General features: G+C 35.4%; 1 protein-coding gene across 2 annotated transcripts in view; it reads left to right on the top strand.

The window, feature by feature from the left end:
* The window catches only part of wapl (cohesin release factor wings apart-like), a 436,770-nt gene that overhangs the window by 152,894 nt on the left and 262,519 nt on the right, over positions 1-21,357 (top strand). The gene's annotated exons all lie outside the window — the stretch shown is intronic.

Genomic DNA, 21,357 nt, shown 5'->3' with positions numbered 1-21,357 from the left:
ACGACGCAGCAGGAAATGTTGACAGTGGTAGCTTCAGCGAAAATATGAAGGAGTTTTTTGCGTATGGCCCAGAAGAGGAAGTCGCGGTAGTGGAAGGCGCGATATGGAGAAAAGAACGGTATCGGATGAGGTAAAGCGTACAACCTGTAAATTGCTGAATGGTATTAAGTTTATCTTTTGGAACTGTGCCGGAATTTTTAATAAAGATTGGGACTTTTGGGACTTTGTTGAAAAGTTTGATTGCGTCAGTGTTTATTTGTTTATGTGAAACATGGTTGAAACAAAGTCAATGGCTAAAGTTTAAAGGTAAGCTCTCAAACGACTTTGTGTGGAAATCTGTAGCAGCGGTAAGACTGAATAAAAAAGGTAGGGCTATGGGGGGTTTCCTGATCGGTATTAGAAGAGCGGTTTTAGGCGAGGATGAAGATTTTGATTTATGCGTTAGAAATAATATCGTAATGTATAAAATTAAATGCAATAAAAAATTTTGTAAATGTATGGTCGGTGTAATATTCCGGTGACGTAAAGGAGGTTTTGAATTTTATTGAAAATTTTGATGTTAACGAAGAAGAGAAGGTGATAATCGGGGGTGATTTTAATATAAAAGTAGGTGAACTAGGCAACTTTGTGGAGGGTGAGTCGGGGAAAGTAAAGGGTAGAAAAAGCAAAGACATCAGAGTTAGTAATGAAGGTAAACAAATGATAGAATTGGTCGAGAGTAAAGGTGTGATTATGCTGAACGGTTAGTGGGATGGGGATGAAGAAGGGGAGTTTATATATGTGGGTGCAAGAGGGTCCTTGGTCATTGATTATGTATTAGTTAATGATGCTTTGCTGGGATGGGTTAATTACTTCCAGATTATAGGTAGGACGGACTCGGATCACACGCCCTTAGGCTTAGCAATAGATCTACAGGACGGGTTTAAAAAGTTTGATAAGAAAAAAGGCAACGTGGTGGTTAAATCTGTGTGTAAGTGGTCTGAGGAGAACATTGCGAACTTCAGACAGACTGAAGAAGACCTGTGTAAACTGATGAGTGTGAAGTGTTACGAATCAGTGGAGAAGTTGTGGACAGCGATAAAGGACACGGTGAATAAAGCAGTGGTTAGAAAAGAGATTAAGATAAAGGGATGAAGATTGGTGAGAGGAAATGGTATGATAAAGAATGTAGGGCAAGGAAGAGAAAAGTGATGGCAGCGTATTACAGATGGAGGAATGGTAAAGTGGACAAGCTTTGTTATATAAAAAAAAGAAGAGAGTGGAGAAATCTTTGTAACAAAAAGCTGGAGAACTTTGAGGCTATGGAAGAAGCCACGTTAAGAAGCATAAAAAATGAGAGTGAGGTATGGAAGTTTCTCGGAACGAAGAGGAGAGGTGCACCAGCGGATGAAAGTAATATTCCTATAAAAGAATGGGAGGAGTACTTTAGGTCGCTTATTGACGGTAGTTGCGTGAGGACTGTTGGTGAAAAGAGAGTGGGGCAAAATGATGAGGACAGTTCAATTCTGTTGGAGGATGTAGAGGTAGAGATGGCTATTCAATCGTTGAAAAAAAAGAAGGCGGCTGGTGAGGACGATATCCCAAATGAAGTGTGGAAGTGGTGTGGTGAAGAGTTGTTCAATAAACTGGTAGATTTGTTCAAAAAAGTGTGGAATGGTGAGGGTGTTCCGGAGGATTGGAGGGTGGCAATTGTCGTGCCATTATACAAGGAAGGAGAGCCTAATTTAGTTGGGAATTACAGAGGTATTTCTTTGCTCCCAACGTCGTATAAGGTATATACAGAAGTTTTGAGATCAAGGCTGGCCTATACAGTGGAGGAGAAAAATATTTTGCCAGATGGTCAAGCTGGATTTAGGAAAGGCAGATCTACGTTGGACAATATCTACATCCTGGATTATATAGTGCAGACGGTAAAATGTAAGAAAAACAAAGTATACGCGTGTTTCGTGGATCTGACCGCTGCTTTTGATACGGTGAATAGAGTAAAGTTGTGGAAGTATATGGCAGAGAAAGGGATCAGTGTTTATTTAATTAATTGGATCATGGAACTGTATGAGGAAACTATAGTGCTGGTGAAAGTGAACAATGAGAGATCGGACAGGTTCTGGAGTTCGAAAGGACTGAGGCAGGGTTGTGTTTTGAGTCCGATTCTATTTTGTATCTATATTTCGGCTTTAGAGAAGGAGTTTGGCACGAGAACAGCAGGTGGGGTTGTTGTAGGAGGGTCGAGGATTTGGTCGCTAGCTTATGCTGACGACCTGGTTTTGCTGGCCTTAAATAGGGAGGCGTTGCTAGATTTGCTGGGGACTTTGGGAAAGTTTCTGAAAGGTAGGAATTGAATATTAAGTGATAAAAAAACAAAGGTGATGGTGTTTAATAAAGGCAAGGCTGGTAAAAAAGATAAATGGGAATTTGATGGTAAAGAATTGGAGGAGGTTGTATCTTTTAAATATTTAGGCTTTAACTTTAACAGGGAGGCAAATTATAAGGAACATATAAGGGAGCTTAGGTTAAAAGGGATGATTGCGGCTAAGAGAGTGTGAAGATTGGGGGAAAGAAGGTGCAAAAATGATTTTAAAAGGAGGAGGATGCTTTTTAACTATCTAGTTAGAAGCACAATGTTGTATGGGGCGGAGATATGGGGGTGGGAGGAAAAAACTGAACTTGAAAAAATACAACTAGACTATTATAGATGGGTTTTGAAGCTGGAATTCTGTACACCGAGGTACATCGTTTATAGTGAGACCAAAATAGATAAATTGTGTACTACGTGGCGAATGCGTGCGTTAAATTTTGAGAAAAAGATAAGTCAAATGGAGGATGATAGATGAGTAAAAAAGTGCTGGAAAGAAAAGGAAATGTTGGGTAACCGCAATTTATACAGTGTGGAAAGAGAAAAATTCTTTCATTCAATTGGTTTAAGCGCGTTAGCTGTAAATATTGGCATAGGTACTGAGGTCGATGTAAATAGAGATATTAAGCAGAGAATGTGTGATATAGAATTACAGAGGTCGGATGTCTGTGTTAAAAACTTAAGGTATAATAAAAGGTATAAGAGTATAAGAACTGAAAAATTGCCAAAATATTTATATAAATTTCGTAAGGATTGTGATATTAGTACTATCGCGAGAGTAAGATGTGGTAATGTAGAATTAGAGAATAGGTATTGGTGGATAGCGGAAAAAAGGTTATGTGTATTATGCGGTAAGGATTCTAGCACGATCGAGCATGTAATTAATAATTGTGAGGTAAGCTTTGAGTGGAAAGAAAATAAAACAGAATATAAGAGGGTTCTTTACTTGTATGCGAGGAGTGAATTAGGAGTAAGTGAGGTAGTTAAACTATTCAAGAGGTATGAGATTGAGTGCAAGAAAAAGTGTGAAAAAGGTAAATAAAATATTAAAAAAAAAAAAAAGTATTTATTTTATAATTAAGCAGTAGTAGCGTGAGACAAAGACGAGACTCAAGTGTGGGTATGGAGAGTATGAGTGTGGACGTTGTATTGGTATGGTATGTGTCTGGTTCGGATAAGATATCAATCATTATTTGTAAACCAAGTCCTTTTTCTGGGCCTGTTGGCTGAAAATAAAGATATATATATATATTTTTATTACAAAGTCTTATTGTATTTTTATTCAAATGGGTGCGAACCAGACGATCAACTACCACGTGGCGCATACTCTGAGATCTCTTCACGAGAGTGTGCAGTTAGGCGCCATAAAATGGTGCTGCTTGCTGAGATCAACGCACGCAGCACCAGGTTATTTTTTGCTTATCAACGAAGAATCTCTATGGATATGTTAAGAGTAATGCACTTGAAGGTAATTTAGTATGATTTGAAGTTTATTAGAATTCATTTAGACAAATTACAGTGAGCACTTTACCATCTGGTGCTTGCTGTCTCTAGGCATATTTCATGGACCTGAGGCGGCAAGTGATTCAAACCAATAACCCAACAACCTCAATAATTGAATAATTTAGTGATGTGCAGAAAACTGAGTTAATTAACACTGGCAGGAGATTCGAGTTTTCTAAAACATTTTCCTTTATTTTAATTGAGACCCAATTACCGCTATTGCTTGGTTGATAAACGTGCTGAGTCTGAAAGTAGAATAGAATTTAAATGCATCCCAATAACTGACTGTGCTTGGTTGATAAGTGTGCCAAATTTAAAATCCTTAACTGAAAAAATTTTAAAGTTAGTCAAATCATCGATCATGCTTTGTAAATGAGAAAAATTTAATAATTGTACTTCCAAAGATAATTTCTTGAGTAGCTAAGCTTACCATCTTTAGAAGTGGAACAATCATGCCCCTAACAATACTTAATTTATGCATATTACAACGAATGAAAAGTTGATCGGTCACCGCTCTTGACATGGTTTCCGGTTGTTTACCGTCAATCAACATCATGTAATCTACCTTTATTTCTGCACGATCCCGTAGAATATAAATTATTTCTTCTTTAAATACAAAAATGCATCATAATGCACTTAATAAACATGGTAATTTTTAACTTTAACTTAATTTTAATTTTTGGAGATGTTTTCAAACCTTTTGTTATTTATTGCATTACATATAAACTGTTTATTAAGTCATATCCGTCATATTAAATTCAATATGTGTTCCAACCTCAGGCGCACTTAGTATACGTCTTCTCAACTGACATGTGAAATGGTGCATGGTGTATGAATCGTGGGAATTCTTACTTACCATTTTCCGCTTAGCTAGATTTCTTTCAGTTACTAAGTATTTTTAGGAAAATATGTCATACTATTATTGCTAGATAAAGTCATCATACATTTGTTACGTAGCATTTAGTTAATCCCCTGGATTTTCCCTCAAGTTAGATTTTCTAGAATATTATACTTAACTAACGAAGTATTGTTTGTTACTTTCTTTTACTCTGATTTCTAAGATCTTGTCAATTTCATGCTCTTGCTCACCCACACGTTTTTTGTGAATAGGGTTTAGTTCTTAAGAGTAAAACAACCTTTTGATTTTTTTACCATCCAAATCACTAATCTCATTTACATATGATTTTTATTTTTATATAATTAGAGTAATTTTAAATATCTGTTTGCTCTAATTTTTTTCCTTCACATGTATCTAATATATTTTTATTGTGGTTTATGCATTCATAACTGCTTACGTTATATTTATTCTTATTTCTGCTGTGACAATGTTTTGGTTGAGGCTGTCTTGAATGGACTAAATTTTGTCTTACTATATGTTCATTATATACTGTTAGATTGCTTGGTGCTCGTTGGTTCCAGAGTAAGAAATATCATAAGAACCATTAATTGAATCTTGTAAAACGTTTACGCAGCAGTATGTTTTTTGTTTGTAAAATATCCATGTATAGGCTCTTAAAACGTTTAAATCACATACTCTACTCCAGTAGATTTAACATCAGGATTATTGGCAATTCCAAATTTTACAGCATTGTCTTTCAAAAAGCATTCAAATTCACTGTCCTTCAACTGTTTTTAACATAAGGGGAAAATGTCGTTGACTATTTAAAAAAATTTTTAAACCTGCTGTTATGAAATTATTGTCTTTTAAAGGTGTATACATAAAAGTTTGCCTAATACGTTGATTACAATAAAACAAAAAATACTCCATCATTATAGTTTTTTTATCGGAGTCAGTTGAATGAGATTGGCCTCCCGCAATTCATGCTTATTATTGGCATCTTTTAACAACCGTAAAAACATTTGAAGAATAGTTTCATGTAAAAGGTAAGTGTTATTTTTTTGCAACCACTCTCATGTAATCTGAACAAATTTCATTTTAATTCACTCTTACCTTATTAAGAGCACCAAAAAGTGCAGTTTTTTTGTGTAGATAAAAATTTTTTTTTTTTCTAGCGTATTTACTATTAATTAATAGCGTATTCCATTTTGAGTACTGCTTGATCTTGAAGTAGATGATAATAGTTCATGCTGATCATCATTGAATTAGTTATACGGTATAGTTTTGTCCAAAAGAGAGAGAATACTCGAATATGTTTTTGTCTGCTGTTTTAACGTTTTTCTTTTACCTTGCAGTATCATTAATCAAATCGATAATATTCAACCGATTTACTTATCTACTATCAAAACTCACCCTACCTGTAGCATTATTATTATTTTTTAATCCTTTGTAATGGTTTTAAAGAAACATAGATTTCTGTTGGTACACTTTAGGTATAGTGCTGACACGGGGCCAACAACAAATTTTATCATGGGATGATGCTATGCACAAACATACTCACATCAGTCAGTACTTAGAAGATTGCATCGCAAGAGCATGTATGACCAAAGTTCCTACAGTATTGAAGAGACAGGTAGAAAATTGAGTTTACCAGACATGTACACTATTAAACAGATATAACAAGACCTACAACTACAGCTGGGTTAAAGACTATTTAACTTGTTTTCAAGACTTGACATCAATTTAAGAAATCAAAAAATATCACCTAATCAGAAAGTGTATTCGCTACATTGTCAGTATCATGACAATGTCAGACTTTTTTTTTTAATTAAAAGTCATTAGAAAAATTCAAAAACTAGCAATTTTATGATAGGATATTACAAATTGGGTCTCAAAGTGTACTTAAACAAACTGATTCTTTCTCTCGTGGCTCTCGATTTATAAGTGTCACGAAGCGAAATTACCAGGTTTGCATTAATGTGGAATTTTTTAGATGTTTACCTCACAATAATTTTCCTCCGTTCAAAATCAAGTGAAATTTATTTTAAAAAAAGCTTCTGTTGATCAATACTACAAGTTTAACATAAGAGAAATTTATTGTCAAAACAAAATTCTATTTACAAATCATCAATAATGGAAAAAATTAGAAAATTGCGTCTATATCTAGAAAATTATGCTTGCGTAACTACCACGAGACGACAATTGAATACATCACTAAGGAGTGAGTAGAATTTAACAACAAGGAACGAAAAATGTTTATCTTAATCGTGGAGGGCTTACAAATGCGAGCCCGAGCTCTACGCCCGTATGAGTCATGCGAGTGTCAAAAATCGTCTATGTTCTTACAGGTAGAGAGGGTTAAGCACACAAAGTGAGGCGTATTTGGCGTGGTCTCTCTACCATCAACATTCTAGAATTTCATTGGAAAATACTTATTTTTATCTTGGCATATATTTGAAGTAACGTAACGTTTTTGCAGTTTTCAGCTATTTTGTAATGCAAAAATGCAATGGTAAAAAATAAAATTTGACTTATCTTTTAGAAAATTAAGTAACGAACGCTCCTGCGCACCCCCTAGATATTGTTAGGGATGTCACTCCCAATTAATTGCAACAAAAACCTACGTTATTTCACGCCAAAATCTTTACAAAAGCTCTAGCTCCTAGACTACTGGTTGCTGCTCCCATGTGTCCAGGCGCCCACGTCTTCGTCTGTTGTCGTACTTTTCTTCTCTACTCATTTGTAGCCCCCCCCCCACAAAATTCCAAGAATGTAAGAAGAACACCTCTGGCTGCTCTAACACCGATTTCTACTTCCCTACTAGCACGCTTTTTCTGTTGCAACTCTAATACATGCAATAATAAAATTAATAGAAGAAAGGTATTTACGTTGGCCTTTAGGCCAATTTTTCTGATGGTGTGAGGCGATGCCTCCTTGGTGGCTCTCCTTTGATCCCTGGTGGCCTTTTAAACTCCAGATGGTCCTCAACTATGCTTGTCCACTAGTCCATTTATCTTTTAATTAGTCCTAAGTCCTGGGTGATCCCATAGTTTGATTTCTCAAAGTCTGCCGTTTTTCCTGGTTCATTTGTCCTTGGAACCATCTGGGATTACCAATAAGACTCTTCTCTCGATCTTTCCATTCTTGAGGGTCCAAAAAAAATCTCTTAATCCCCCGGAATACTCAGGAGGGGCAATACAGAGCGAGACTCTAGCGCTCTACCCAACTCCAGGTGGACCCGTAAATTCCAATTACTGTTAGAAATTCCAAAAGGCTCCTGGCTGCTTCAGAATTCCTTTTTCCTATCTTTTCGTAAACGGTCTTAGATCACAATATCGTCTCGTCTGGAGCTGGTAAAAGGAGGCGCCATGCGCGCTGTACCCACACAGAAACAAAACTGGAACGGCTACTGCACCACCTAGGGTATAGTAGTCTAACTACAACACAGTGCACTGGCGCTTCTACTGTTAGGGAAACCAGTCTCCCAAAAAGTAAAGCACCTTTACATTAGAAAATAGATATGCTATCGGAGACGAAGCGCACTTCGTCCTCTCTTCGGAAAAGGAAAAGAGTACTTATGACCATAAGCTTGCAAGCTTGAATAATATATATATTTTTAAGTAATTATTACATTTATAAAAATTAATTTTCTGCTGTAATTACATTAAAAATTATTAAAAAAAAAAAAAAAATGTTCGTTTTCCTTCTAATAAAAAAGTGCCTTGATAAGCGTTCCGGGCTCATATCCTACTCATAAGTTTTTTGTTTTAAGACTCTTGGAAGCAAAACAAAGTTTCTTAATTGGTTTTTACGCCATAAAATATCCAAGTCATTAAGGGTAATCTGAAGATTCTTGCAATCATATCAACTTGTACATTATAGATGATAAATTGACAATATAATATTTTATAATGTTAATTAAACAACAAAACTTAAAAATATGGTAATCAACAATACCAGATAACAAAATTTATTTTTTGTTTATTTAAGATAACAAAATATTATATTGTCAATTTGATATTTATAATTTACAGGTTGATATATCTTGAAGAGGCCTTCTTAAGGAGCGAAATATCGACAATCGTTTATTGAAATAGTCATTTACTTCTCACATGGCTTTTTAATTGTTTTATTTATTGGAGATACATACATGCAGTAAGAAGAAAGAAAGAACCACGAAAATTCTTGCACTTATTCTGGAACTCGTATTATATACTTCATTCTTCTAAAATCGTAATTTACAATATTTTTTGCGAGTTTTAAATTAAATTTGGGCTTGATTTATTCCGTCGAATGTAAACTATCATCGTTAACTTTAGTTTTAACGAGAAAATATGCATTTCTTGAATTAATAATGTTACAAAACATGAAATCAAGTGAACGTTATTAATAAGGTAATAAATTTCAAGTATCTGTAGACTGCCTTCAACATCTTTTTTTTTTTTTTTTTTTTTTTTTTAGGTTTTTAGAGTGAAATATTGATATCAATAATAATAAATAACTAATAATTTTAGCTTTTTGTTGCTTAAACTATTTACTATTTCAGAGAAACGTTCATGGTAATAAACTTCTTTTTTTGCAAATTAATCCCTAGTTTTCAAATTGCATTATGTATTGATTTTTTAGCCAGATATATGAGAAAAGAAAAATCCAGAGCAACACAACAGTGCAAATATCTTAATGTTCGATTTAAAAACTCTTTTAACACAATATTTAATAAAGTATACCCTGTAACAACAACTCATTTCTTTTATGGTGACGCTGTACTCTTGCTTGCACTTCAAAAAAGTGAACAATCGTCTGCTCAATAGTTTAATGGCTCTTCCAGTGTGTTAGTGTCGCTCTCCTCAGTCTTCTAACGTAGAAGAGCATAAAAGGGGGTGTCTCTTCACTTCGGTTAGAAAGTGCAAGTGCCCCGAGTATACCAATTTCCTCTCCGTGCAGGAGCACCTGACTGGTCCAAAAGGCAGGCTGGGAGTTGGGGAAGGAAAAACCCGGGGAGCGTTAAAGCTACATATACTGCTCGTACCCCACGCTTCAAGAAAGACAAAGCTTGTCGTTTGTACCCAACCTCTCGCAGTTGATTCAATGTCCGTTGGATTTTGGTTTGGGGCACTTCTTGGTCGGGTAGCTTTCCTGCTGGCAGTTAAAACAGGTGCAAAAGCGAGGATTCACATCAAGGTTAATTGTTCTGATTCAAGGTTGGAGACATCGAAAGTAGGATTTCCTGACACAGTCCTACTTTGGTGGTGACCAACTGATCCAGGTCATCTCATTGCCAGTTTATACGTATTTTTCTGCCTCTCTCCTTCTGAGGGTCAGATGGCAGCATTTTCCACATCCTGTTGTTCAATGCCTTGCCTGAATCGTGTTTTATGTCAGTGCTCATCCTCAGGGGGGAGGGTGCACGGGAGACCCAAGCGCTGTGGATTAAGATGATACTTCACAAAGGACAGGACGCTGCAGAAGTCTCCTTCTTTTCCCAATTGGCCTTACAGGCAGGAACAAGTGCTTCCTCTAAAATTTAAGAAGTATTAATGCCCCGTGGACCTAATAAGTCTTGGCCTATCACTGAATCCCGATTCTGAGGGTGGCATCGTGGGGCAGTGTCGCAACTTCTCTCAGTATAAGCTCTAGGTCTTCTTATCCTTGATGTTGAGACCTTTCCTACCTCTTTTTTCTTTTTTCCTGTTCTTCCAGCTGCCTCTCTTCTACCCTCCACCGTTAGCTGTAGTTCAGAAATAAGGACGTCACTTCTCTTCTTGATACTGCCATCTCGACCTTTCACAAGGTAAACGGGGGCGCTTTCGAAGATTCAACTGCAATGGAAATCTTGACAGCGTGCTTGACCCGTTCCCTTGGAGAAAGATCTGAAACGGGGCCCTTGGTAAAGAGGACGTTGGAGGAGGTGCAAGGTAAGGATTTCTCTCCCTCACCTTTGACCATCATACTCTTTATTTTTTCTATTTCTACTGCCCCAGAGTACTCAACTTGTTCTTGTTGTCCGATTATGGACCCTAACTAACGGCGATCTTCGCTGTCGCATCAAAGATAACTAGATAAATGCTCGCAGTATAGGCCACTGATCCAAGAGCGTCGTCAGTTCATTAGTGCCTTCTAGGAATGCCCTGCACTAATCCTTGAGCTCTTCCTTGAAGAGACATGTATAGTTAACCCTTGGTCATTGCCTAGTACGTACACCGTTAAAGATTTTATTTCTACTACGGTATAAGGTCCTTTGTATTTCGGTGCAAGTTTTGTCGTGAATTTGTTAGCCGCATCTGAAATTGAATGAGTTCGCCGCAGAACTAGCGTCCCGAGCAAAAATTTTACTTTTTTTCCCTTACTATACTGTTTCTCTTGTTTTTCACTAGCCCTGTCAATATGTCTTGATACTGAATCGTACAACATGCCAAGTCATTTCGTGCAATCTTCCTGGCATTTAGGGTTGAGTTTTTGGAGTATTTGCTTTCCCTTAGCTTGCCTACGCAAGCCGTTTACGGGTTTAGGGTGTCGTCTTGAAGCTCAACAATTCTGGCAAAACTTTGGTGCTTACTTTCACGGCAGTATTCAACGAATGTCTAAATTCATGGAAGTAAAAATCCCAATTGCGGTTGTTTTTACTTACAAAAGTAGAGATAATTAACATTTATATCTGAATGCTTCGTTCTTTTATTCAATCACTTGTTTTCGAATTCTCGTACAGTCTCTGTTAATAAGTAATCCGGTGTCTTTCAGAGAAAGAAAAGTAGCTCTTCAAACTCACTGGCGGTAAACCTCTATTCATTTAGTAAAGAGATTGTTAAACAACACTACATAATCCAGTTCCTGTTTGCTTGGAGGAAACTCTATGAAATCCGCTGTCACTATAGCCCGGGCTCCACTATGCGCATTCCCATTACTCTTTGGGACCTGGACTGTGATACCTTGTTCCTTTGGCAAGTATCACAGCGATGCACAAATGTCTTGATACATCCCTTTTTAGTAGTACGTGCAGGTCATACAATCATACATCTTTTTATTTTCCAGGTGTCTGCTAGCTGGCGTACAGTAGGATTCTTCCAAAACTTGCTCCAGATAGTCCTTTGGGGGTCCTTACTAAAGTTGTAATGCCTTTCACCCTCAAATCGCCAATCTGGGAATTTCTCAGGGGTTTGAGCCACATCGCCCAACATTCGTAGGTACCAAAGATCTCCGAGAGCGGTAAAACTTATAAGGTCCATCACTTTTTCAGTATTCTCGGTTATTCTAGAGAGGGTGTCTGGTAGTGATTTAAGGCTCTTTTCAGATAAATCACCTTTAACATCCATTGCTGTAGTTCCATCAAACAGCGAGCTACTCGTCCTGAGATCTCAGCTAGATTTAATAGCCATTTTAGCGAGATATGGTCCATTACAATGATTAATTTATAACCTTTCAGGTAGGGCAGTAGTTTTTTAATGGATCACACCACTGCTAAGAATTATTTCTCCGTGATAAAGTAATTCTTCTTGGGTTGTGCTGTTCCAACCGTGGTCCAAAATCTCAATGAGGTCTGTAAAGTTGTTTTTGTCTTCTTCAGTTTTATCTAAGTCCTTCAAAGTCAGGGCATTAAGCAATCGAGTCCCCTGCCCTTCCGTTTCCCAATTTATTTCTTAGCTCCTCGCAGTTTTAAGATGCCTTGAATGTGTATCCATGGGAATCACAGTTCTGGCAGCTGTTCGAAGTTGCGGTATTCTTTACTGGGCAGTGGCGAGCCAGATGTTCTTTCTCAAAGGGCACAAAACATTGTATTAAACTTTACTGGGTGGAACGTTGTTCCACCTCTTGACAAAGGAAGCATGCTTCAAGAAACGAACCGTCGGGTTCGTTCGTAGCGCGTGGAGTGGCTGCGATTGCCACTGGATCGTTTGCCTCCACATCAGTTTATTAATCCAGTCAGGTCTGGTTGTACTTGGTGACCGTGCTGGTTACTGTCGTTGGCCGTTCACATGTGCTTTGGCCCTTATCGCTGCAAGGTTTGTGTGTGCTTCTTCGTCTACTTAGTCAAATATGACGTGTCAGTCTTTCCCTGTGTTTGGGCGTACAAATCTTGGAGCAGGTCTTCATCCTGATAGTCTCCACTAAATTGTCTCCTTAAAGACTTGAAAAGCGTGCTGCTTGTTTGAGCAGATGGCATAGTCCACGCTGGCCCAATAGCCCTTCAGGCGCTCTAGAAAATACTTGAAAATCTCCCCGTGCTCCTTATCGGTATAGCGCAAGCCCCGATTATGTAGCGTTTAGACGGCCTTGGCTTACGTAGCCTCCTCTTTACAGTCGCCTTGTGGCCTTCTGTCCTCACGCTTACCGGCATGTGATAAAGCCAGCCCGTAGGTCTTTGTCTGTCTGCGGGATCATCTACCGAATTTAATAATAAAATTCTAACATACCTCAGCGTCTGGTCCTAGGTCTATTGTCGAGAGGACTAACCTTGGCTACCCTCGTCCTCGGCTGACCATAGAAATTTGGGGTGAAAATCCTTAGAGGCAGTAGTAAATGCATGGCCTTAAAGGCGATTCCGCATCATGTCCTCATCCCCTCTGCTACTGAGTTTTCGAACGTGAAACTCCCGTTGCTGCTCCAGGATTGACATGTTCTGCACAGTGCGCTTTATAGACGGATTAATTTAGCATTTTTGATCCGTATAATTCCTATTGGTGCAGAAAATTTTTTTTTGGATGATCTAAGTACTATAAAGAGATTAAGATACTTTTAATAGCTTAATATTGTCAGCTAAAAATTTTAAAAATGTCAAAAACCAGTTTTATGCATCCACAGCAAAAAATACAGCTCTTCCAAAAAAAAATTGTGTGTAACAAATGTGTGCGATAAAAAAACAAAAAGACTGAACCCGGGATCAACAAAATCGGACCAGTGAATTGCTTGAAAAATACAAAGAAAATCCGTTTTTTGTAAAAAATTTTATTTTATAATTCGCGTGCCAATAGTGCTAGAGAGCTGTAATTTGAATACGTTTTCAGTATAATTATGATGACCGGACTTTAAATTTAGAGTATGGTCTTAACCGTTTAATTTTAGTGTCATTCGTTGGTCTCTTAGGATTCAGCTCGTGAGCTTTATTTGATCTTTTTAGTTAAGTAAAAATATTTATCAAAACAATATGGATAATTTTAATTAATATTTGATGTTTAGTTTTTTTATTGAAACACTTTGAAATAGTTATTCTTTTAAATACAATCTATTCAGATCACTTTAACAAGGTTTTGGTGTTAATTATATTACTGATAAATAACTTACATCTATCACTGATTGCTGTTACTGCTTCTTCGGAGTTCCCTAATGCTTCGTGCAGTCATTTTCAGTGGTTCCTTAATCTACACGCAATCCTTTTAGGGATTAATCCTTATAACTAATCCTTTTAGGGATTTTACAATCAATTTTGAGTATTATAAAATAATCTATTGATTACAATTTTTAAATTGCTATACATCGTTACAAATGGTCAATCAATGTGCAAGTAAACTATTCATTTATACATACAATACGATTTATGCGTTCATACGGGTTACGTACAATATCAATACATACATGCACTCTTAAAATGAGGCTAGCCGTATTATATGTCAGCATATTATGAAGTATTCATCTTAAAGCTACTACACACACACGCATATAAGTGACGTATAAGCTCCTCTTGTCATATGAGCTTGACAATACATTTTGTCTGAATTTGATGGATGGATAGCGTTTTTACTTATAATATGATTTGTCTGTCTTAATCGGGATGTAACATAATGATCCTAAAACTTCCCTTTTATTTTCAGATCAAAATGTAAAATTTTCGCAAATGGTCGACATTTGCAAAAAGTGACCCTTATTTAATATGACTAGGAAGGAGGTTCAGATTTTTGAAAAGCTTATAATTTTGGTTCCTATGCGTTTAACTAGTAATGGTTGTGGTAGTGGTAGTGGTAGTAGGTAGTACCACGGATTAGATCTTACGAGAGATAGTAGCTGATCACTACAATTATTTGTTTGACAGAAAGAATGTGTGTCTAATTAAATATTCATAAATACTTTAGCTGCTTGATGGTATACGTGTATCGTACATCAATTTTTAAAATTTCGCATTAGCATGAATGTCTACTCTACCTTTCTTCTACTTAAATATACTGCAATATTTGCTAACGTATAAATACGTACCGCTTTCTTTACTACGCTAACATATCTATAGCAGTAAATTAATTATAACTAAAAGTGGTTTTTAAAAATAATTTTATATTAAATTTTTTTAACACATTTTGTCGTAGTTGCATTATCTGATTGTTTTTAAGAATTACATTTCTTTCAATTTCTTACAATCGGGTGTTTTTCAAATGTCTATTACTCTTACAAGAGAAAATGACACAGAACGAGCAAAACCAAGGTAGAGAACGGACGGTATCATTGTCAACGAGCATTGTATAAAACTTCCTGGAATTCTTGTGCCTTTAAAGTAATTTTTTCTGCAAATCAGTACCAAATTTTTCATACCTGCAATCGGGCATGTTTTAAAGATTAAGGTCTTCGTTCTTTTTTTTTCATGTAATAATTCAATAAACCATATCAAAAGAAGTACTGAGAGGCACATGGATATATTTTGACATTATCTAACCTTTTCAACAATTTTAATTCAACGATTCACTTGGTCTCATGATAGGACCACAAAACTAAGTCTATCATTATTTGTTAATAATTTGTTAATTTAGCTGTTCCTGAGAAACAATTCATACGATGACTTAATATTAAGCTAGAATAGTCCCTGACGATATTTCCGATGCCATAAATCCAATCATAAGTTTTAAGCAACCTGAATTAGTTGCTGTTTGTGTGTTAGCCTGGTGGGAGGAGAGTCTGAAAAAGTTGGTATGGTTGGACTCCATGTAAGAGGAGAGTGAGAGAGTAGCTCATAGTTATATAAACTGATTAAAAGTGTTGGCCACTGAACTAAAAAAAAAAATAAGCAACTCGATAATTATGTGAGCATACGTACGAGGTTAATTCATCGCAACGAAAAGCAGAAAGTGGACTTGTGCGCCACACTTGAGTAGGTCAAAAATATGCAACATAATACTGAGTCCTGGCATGAGCTTAAGATCATTGGCTCATTTTTATTTATCAATACAAGATATCACAGTATCATAAACAGCTTTCTTGTTTTGCTTAATCTACAATCCTTATTAGTCATTGCACACTACTGGTAGCTCAATAGCAATCAGGTAGATGGTGTGGCCAATAAGGACGGACAAAACGTTCATAAACTCACAGTTACATTTAAAGTTAGCGTAGTGCAAGATTTTTTATTTCAAACATAAGGTCTTTTGGTAATTTAAAATTCAATGTGCTTTTTCCTGAGTCGAAATATGACAATGTACTATTTGTATGTATGAGATGCTTTACCCTGCGACTTTTGCGCTGCTGAAAAAAATAAGGCGAGAGCTAAAAGCCTAATTACATCTATGCTTTGTTAATGAGTAAAGGGTCGAATAGATAGCTCTGTGTATGCCCAGCGCAGTAAAGACTCTTCGCATTTATGTATCAAACATACTAGTAGGTCGTTTGCTTAAAAAAAATTTATTCATGAAATACAATATGCTGTATGGTAAAATAATTAAAATAAAACTTATAAATAGTAACTAGTAAACTAAATTTTTAATTATATTGATAATGTCTGGTATTCTTTGCTTTGTTTAAAATGCCATTATTTAATGTAGAATAAAAGATTAAGTGGTACCTTTACTTGGAAAATTACTTTGCCATATTTTTGACATAAATTTTGTTTTCAGTGAAATGCTTATTACAAATTTAACTTTTTTTTTTAGAATAACTCTACAAGCTTCTTAAATAACCTTGCTCCGTGATGGAAGCAAACTTTTTTCACTTTTTGGTACACTAAATAATAATTCGTCATTTTTACAATCTTGCACACAATGTTTTTCGCCCATTTTAATTAATTTATATTTAAATCAATCAATACAGATTTTAACATTATTTCACAATTACGTTTATTATTTTATTCGTTCTCTCTTTCAAAGTGTTGACTGGCTTCAGGCGCTCGTTTGCTTGGTCCCCAATTCCCATGTCGTATCTGGTGCAAGAAAGCGAAAATGACACAGTGTGTTCACAAAAATTCACTGTAGGTAATATAGACAACTAGCAGCTTCCCGCCTGAGACCTATTAAATGTAATACCGTAGTGTGTTGATATATAATGTGAAACGTTGAAAATTTTACATCTATTCCTGACATTTCTCAGAAAAAAATTTTCTTGTTAAAAACATATTTGTTCGGAATCCTTACAGTTTATTCGGTCAAATAATAAGCTGTAAGAAGTGAAAAAAATATAATTATGCTGAAAAGTAACGTCACGGGTACCTTGCGTTCTTTATGCCATAAAATAATCATTAGCCCTAAAGAGCTGTTAATACGCATTTTCTCCCGTACAAAAAGAGATTTTTTGAAGTAGTAAAGATTAAAAACTTACGAAAAATATACAGTTAAAAAAATTTTTTTTCCGCCCTTGGGTGGTTTTGGGAGGCTGGTACTTCCTCGGGCAAAAAAGCAGTTTTCCGATACTCGTTCGAAAATGCTTTACGAACCTCGTTACGGACCTCGCCTTCGGCTCGGGCCGCAAACCTCTCGGTTCGCAAACAAAGACTTTTCAAACTCGTAGGAAAACTACTATTTTTTATCGCAAAATTTTCTTACCAGAGCAACTAAGTCCTGGAGCTTAATCTCTACATGTATATGTCTATATTTGTACGGCTTACTACGACTACTATGTGAACAATCAAATGCGTTTGCCTTGTCTACCTGTAGATAAATTCTGGTCGCTTGATTAAATGCAAACTTTGTACGTGAGCATTTAAACGATATCCAAGATTTTATTAATGAACACTGGATTAATATTTTGTACGTCTCTGAAATTTGGCCAACAAGAGTAGTGTTCTTTGCTTTTAACTTTATCAAGTTACAAAGAGCTTCGATGGCTTAGTGGTTAGCATGCTAGCCTCCTAGCCGGAGATACTCGAGGGGTCGTGGGTTCAAAATTTCGATGGGATGAGTACCCAGGATGCCAAAACACCACTTATACGAATTTTAAAATTAATAGTTGATTTTTTTTGGTGATGTCTGAACCTCCAGGAGCTTCCTTTTCGAAGGAATCTCAACACGTGGCCAGCTCACTGGATAAAGTCTTTGTTGATCATAAAAAGGTTCGTACAGTGAATTACATAGTTTATTGGAAAATATCTTTCCATTAAATCTTATAATTTCTGAGAATTTATAATTAATTTAACTTTATAATTTGCTTGAGATAATGGCTGCACCCTGTAAATAGTATCCAGCAAGATAAATGACTGAGTCGTCTGAGAGAAACTTTGCAAGGGGACCGCACGAAAGACTCACACACCGTGCGGTTAGGTCAAAAAAAGTTGAAAGCAAAAAAGGTCGGTTATATAGCAAAATCTGAAAGAGTGTCCTAGAAATCAAAATACCAATACCAATTGTCAGGTTACATACTTGTCAAAAATGACCGTGGATTGTTAGTAGGGTCAAGTAGGTACATGTTCACGTAGAGAGAGAAAGTGGCTATGTATTTGTGGTCCGATTTGAATTTTGTGCATCCTTGTTTTCCTTTCCTTGTGCACCCACTTTTACAGCTTAAATACAATCTAATGCTATAATGGACCTGTAGCTGTGGTAGTTAAGTGAACAAACTCTTTCGCCCGCCCGTTAAATCTCACCAACTCAGGTTCAAGAGACGCTATCGAGGAACATTTTTTTTTTCTTGTTACTACTCATACTTAACATTTTTTTTTTGTTTTATTTCAATGCTGCAAATTAATATTGAATTACTATTCACGGTTTTTATTATTGCTCATATATTAAGTATAAAACGATTACTCTATTATTGACAAATTTTTTTTTTTAGAAATAAATAAATAAAGAATCATCCTGTTTTCATACCACCTTGCGCTCAATATCTCGGTGCAATTTTTTTTTCATTTTTAAGAAAAAATTATGTTATTATTGTAATGACTAAAAAACTTTAAGAGAATTAATTAGATTGAATTGAAAGAATTGTTTATGATTTGATGATTACTACAGCTCTCAATTTTTTCTTCTAACGGTTTTTCACGTAGGCTTATTCCACTCGTTATTATGCCTGTATCAATTCAAAGAGTAATTAGTTAATGTTAAAAAAAACTTTGAACGCAACAGATGAAATACTGATGTATATTGAAAAATGTAAGTATTAATAAGCTCAATCAGACTGTACAATAAAATTATATTTACGTTATTGACTCGGACAATTAAAATACATACATAAATTATTTAAGCAGTACATCTATACATGATTAGCTAATGAGGATGTTTGTAATACTGCATTGATGAACATAATACTGATTATTTCGTGCATAAAAAAGCAAACGAATAAAACAAAAAACAGATGTTAGTTAGAATATTTACAATATTATTTACTTTGAGGCTTATGTTTTGGAGTGATATTAAGTTTATGTTTATATATTTTTGAATTCAATGAATTAAGGTAATCTTTTGTTTCTTCAAAATTTAATGCAGTTGTACCACTGATAGAAAAACAAGACCGAATCAAACAAACCGGATCCAATATATCCGTTTCCTTTTATTATTATTATTATTATTATTTTTTTTTTTTGTTTTTTTGGCTTGACGTCGGTAAAAATAAGAAAAAAAATTTTCTGGCTCAGCACCAGCGTGCGGTTAAGTAAAAATAGCGTAGACCAACATTTTTCAATTTGGGTATAATAAATTACCGTTTTTAGAACGCATGTTAATCGTTTTATTCTAAATAACATCGACTTCTAATTGACATAGTTAAGCTTTGTTGTTAACAAAATATGATGGCAACAACGTAATATCTTTTTTAAATAATTTGTAGTTAACATCACTGTAAGAAAAAGACCTTTCAAGATCCTGAACTACATTTGGGTTTTCACTCCAAAATTTGTTGCTCAATGCATTTGCAGGTTGTAGAAAATAACTCGCGATGCGGAATATATGTATATCATTAAAATAAATAACTCGCTGATAGTTATTACGAGTGGATGTATTCGTGAAATCAACCCTTGCGTTGACCTGAGCGCCCCCTCAGTTTGATTATAGTATGTTACGGGCTTCTTTAAATGTATTTGTCTTATTTCTTTGTCTACATGCCATTAAAATTAAAAAATTCAATTCCATTACCTATCAGACTGAGAGACTTGCTCTCCTCATTTAAGGCAACGTCCTGCAAATATTTTCTGCCTTAAACTAGAGAGACATAGGTAACAAAGTGGGAAAATTTATGTCTTAGTAAAGTCTATCATCCTTGGCATTAATAAATTTTGTTAAAATAATCTATTAAATCTCTATCTGTCTCTCTCTAATACTACCATACCAAAAGCCGGATGTAGTGGGCACTTTGCTATTTGGTGTCGCACTGCCTCCTGGAGCCTGGTGTAGACATTGTTTTAATGGTGATGTAGATCTATCCTGAAAGAGTTCAACCATTGTAACTATTGAGGACTGTTTTTGAGTTCCAAGCTCTGGTGGCTTGATAAACCTGCGACATAGACTGCCTATATTACGACTTTTACCTCATTTGCTGACTGGTTTCAGCTGCCTGGTTTGTTGACGAATAAATACTGATGCTCCTTATAGATGTCATGTATCTGTATGCAAAATAACTTTAAACTAGTGTTCAGTTAGTATACTTTAAAAAGCTTGCTTGCAGTGCAATGCAATAATCATATTAATATTAATTACAAAATTTTAATATTATTCGTAAAGGCTTTTACCTTACAAAATAAATTCGAAAATTGAAGCAGTAGAAATGTTACTTGGTAATTTAAGTTAAGTAGATAGCTTATGTTATGTAACAAAATTAAAAGTAACAAAATTAATGAAATATTATATTGGAGCAAACGTAATGACTTGCGAAAAGTTAGAAATTAATAAAATATCTTACTTCTTAAAAATTGAATTTAACACCTTCGTTTTGGGCCCTTTTTTTTTGAAACAAACGTTATTCTTAAGTAGAATATCTCATGGTGCTTTTTTAGATATAAAAATCCAGGCAACGTTTACATTTGGTAAGTCAGAATATCATTTATGAATAAAAACTCTCACCAGGAAATAAAACTTGATTGAGTTAATTTCTATAACTCTCATGTTAATGTAAAGCAGTGGGTGGTTGGCGCGAGGGTTGGTTGCAATAAGGAGCAGAAATCCTAGTTATAGGTATGTGTGTGTTTTTGTGTTTACTTACGGATTAATCTTACTTCACTTTTTTCCGAAATAATTTAACAAGTAATAGTCTTGGAGAAAGTTTGATTGGATAAAAATCTTAAAAAGGACAAAGTTAAAAGTGCAGTGTAAAGTGCACTTGTTAAAACTCTCATTATCACTTAACGATACTGCTAACAGTTAGAATGAACATAAAAGGTGGCATGACATTCAAATCTCAATAATTTTATCCATTCCGATGTAATACTTTTAATTAAGAGTCTTTTTGAAACTTAATTTTAGTAACTAACGCATTATGGCACATGTAATATACAAACATGACTTGTAAAACTAAATAATAATTATTTCAATGACAGGCGCATCATGTAGCTGGGTGC

Source organism: Copidosoma floridanum, unplaced genomic scaffold, assembly GCF_036245765.1.
Source record: "Copidosoma floridanum isolate Cflo_tuat_1 unplaced genomic scaffold, Cflo_Japanese_pri ptg000030l, whole genome shotgun sequence".
Classification (NCBI taxonomy): Eukaryota; Metazoa; Arthropoda; class Insecta; order Hymenoptera; family Encyrtidae; genus Copidosoma; species Copidosoma floridanum.
Note: the sequence above shows the minus strand (reverse complement) of the source record. Positions and strands in the feature narration are given on the sequence as shown.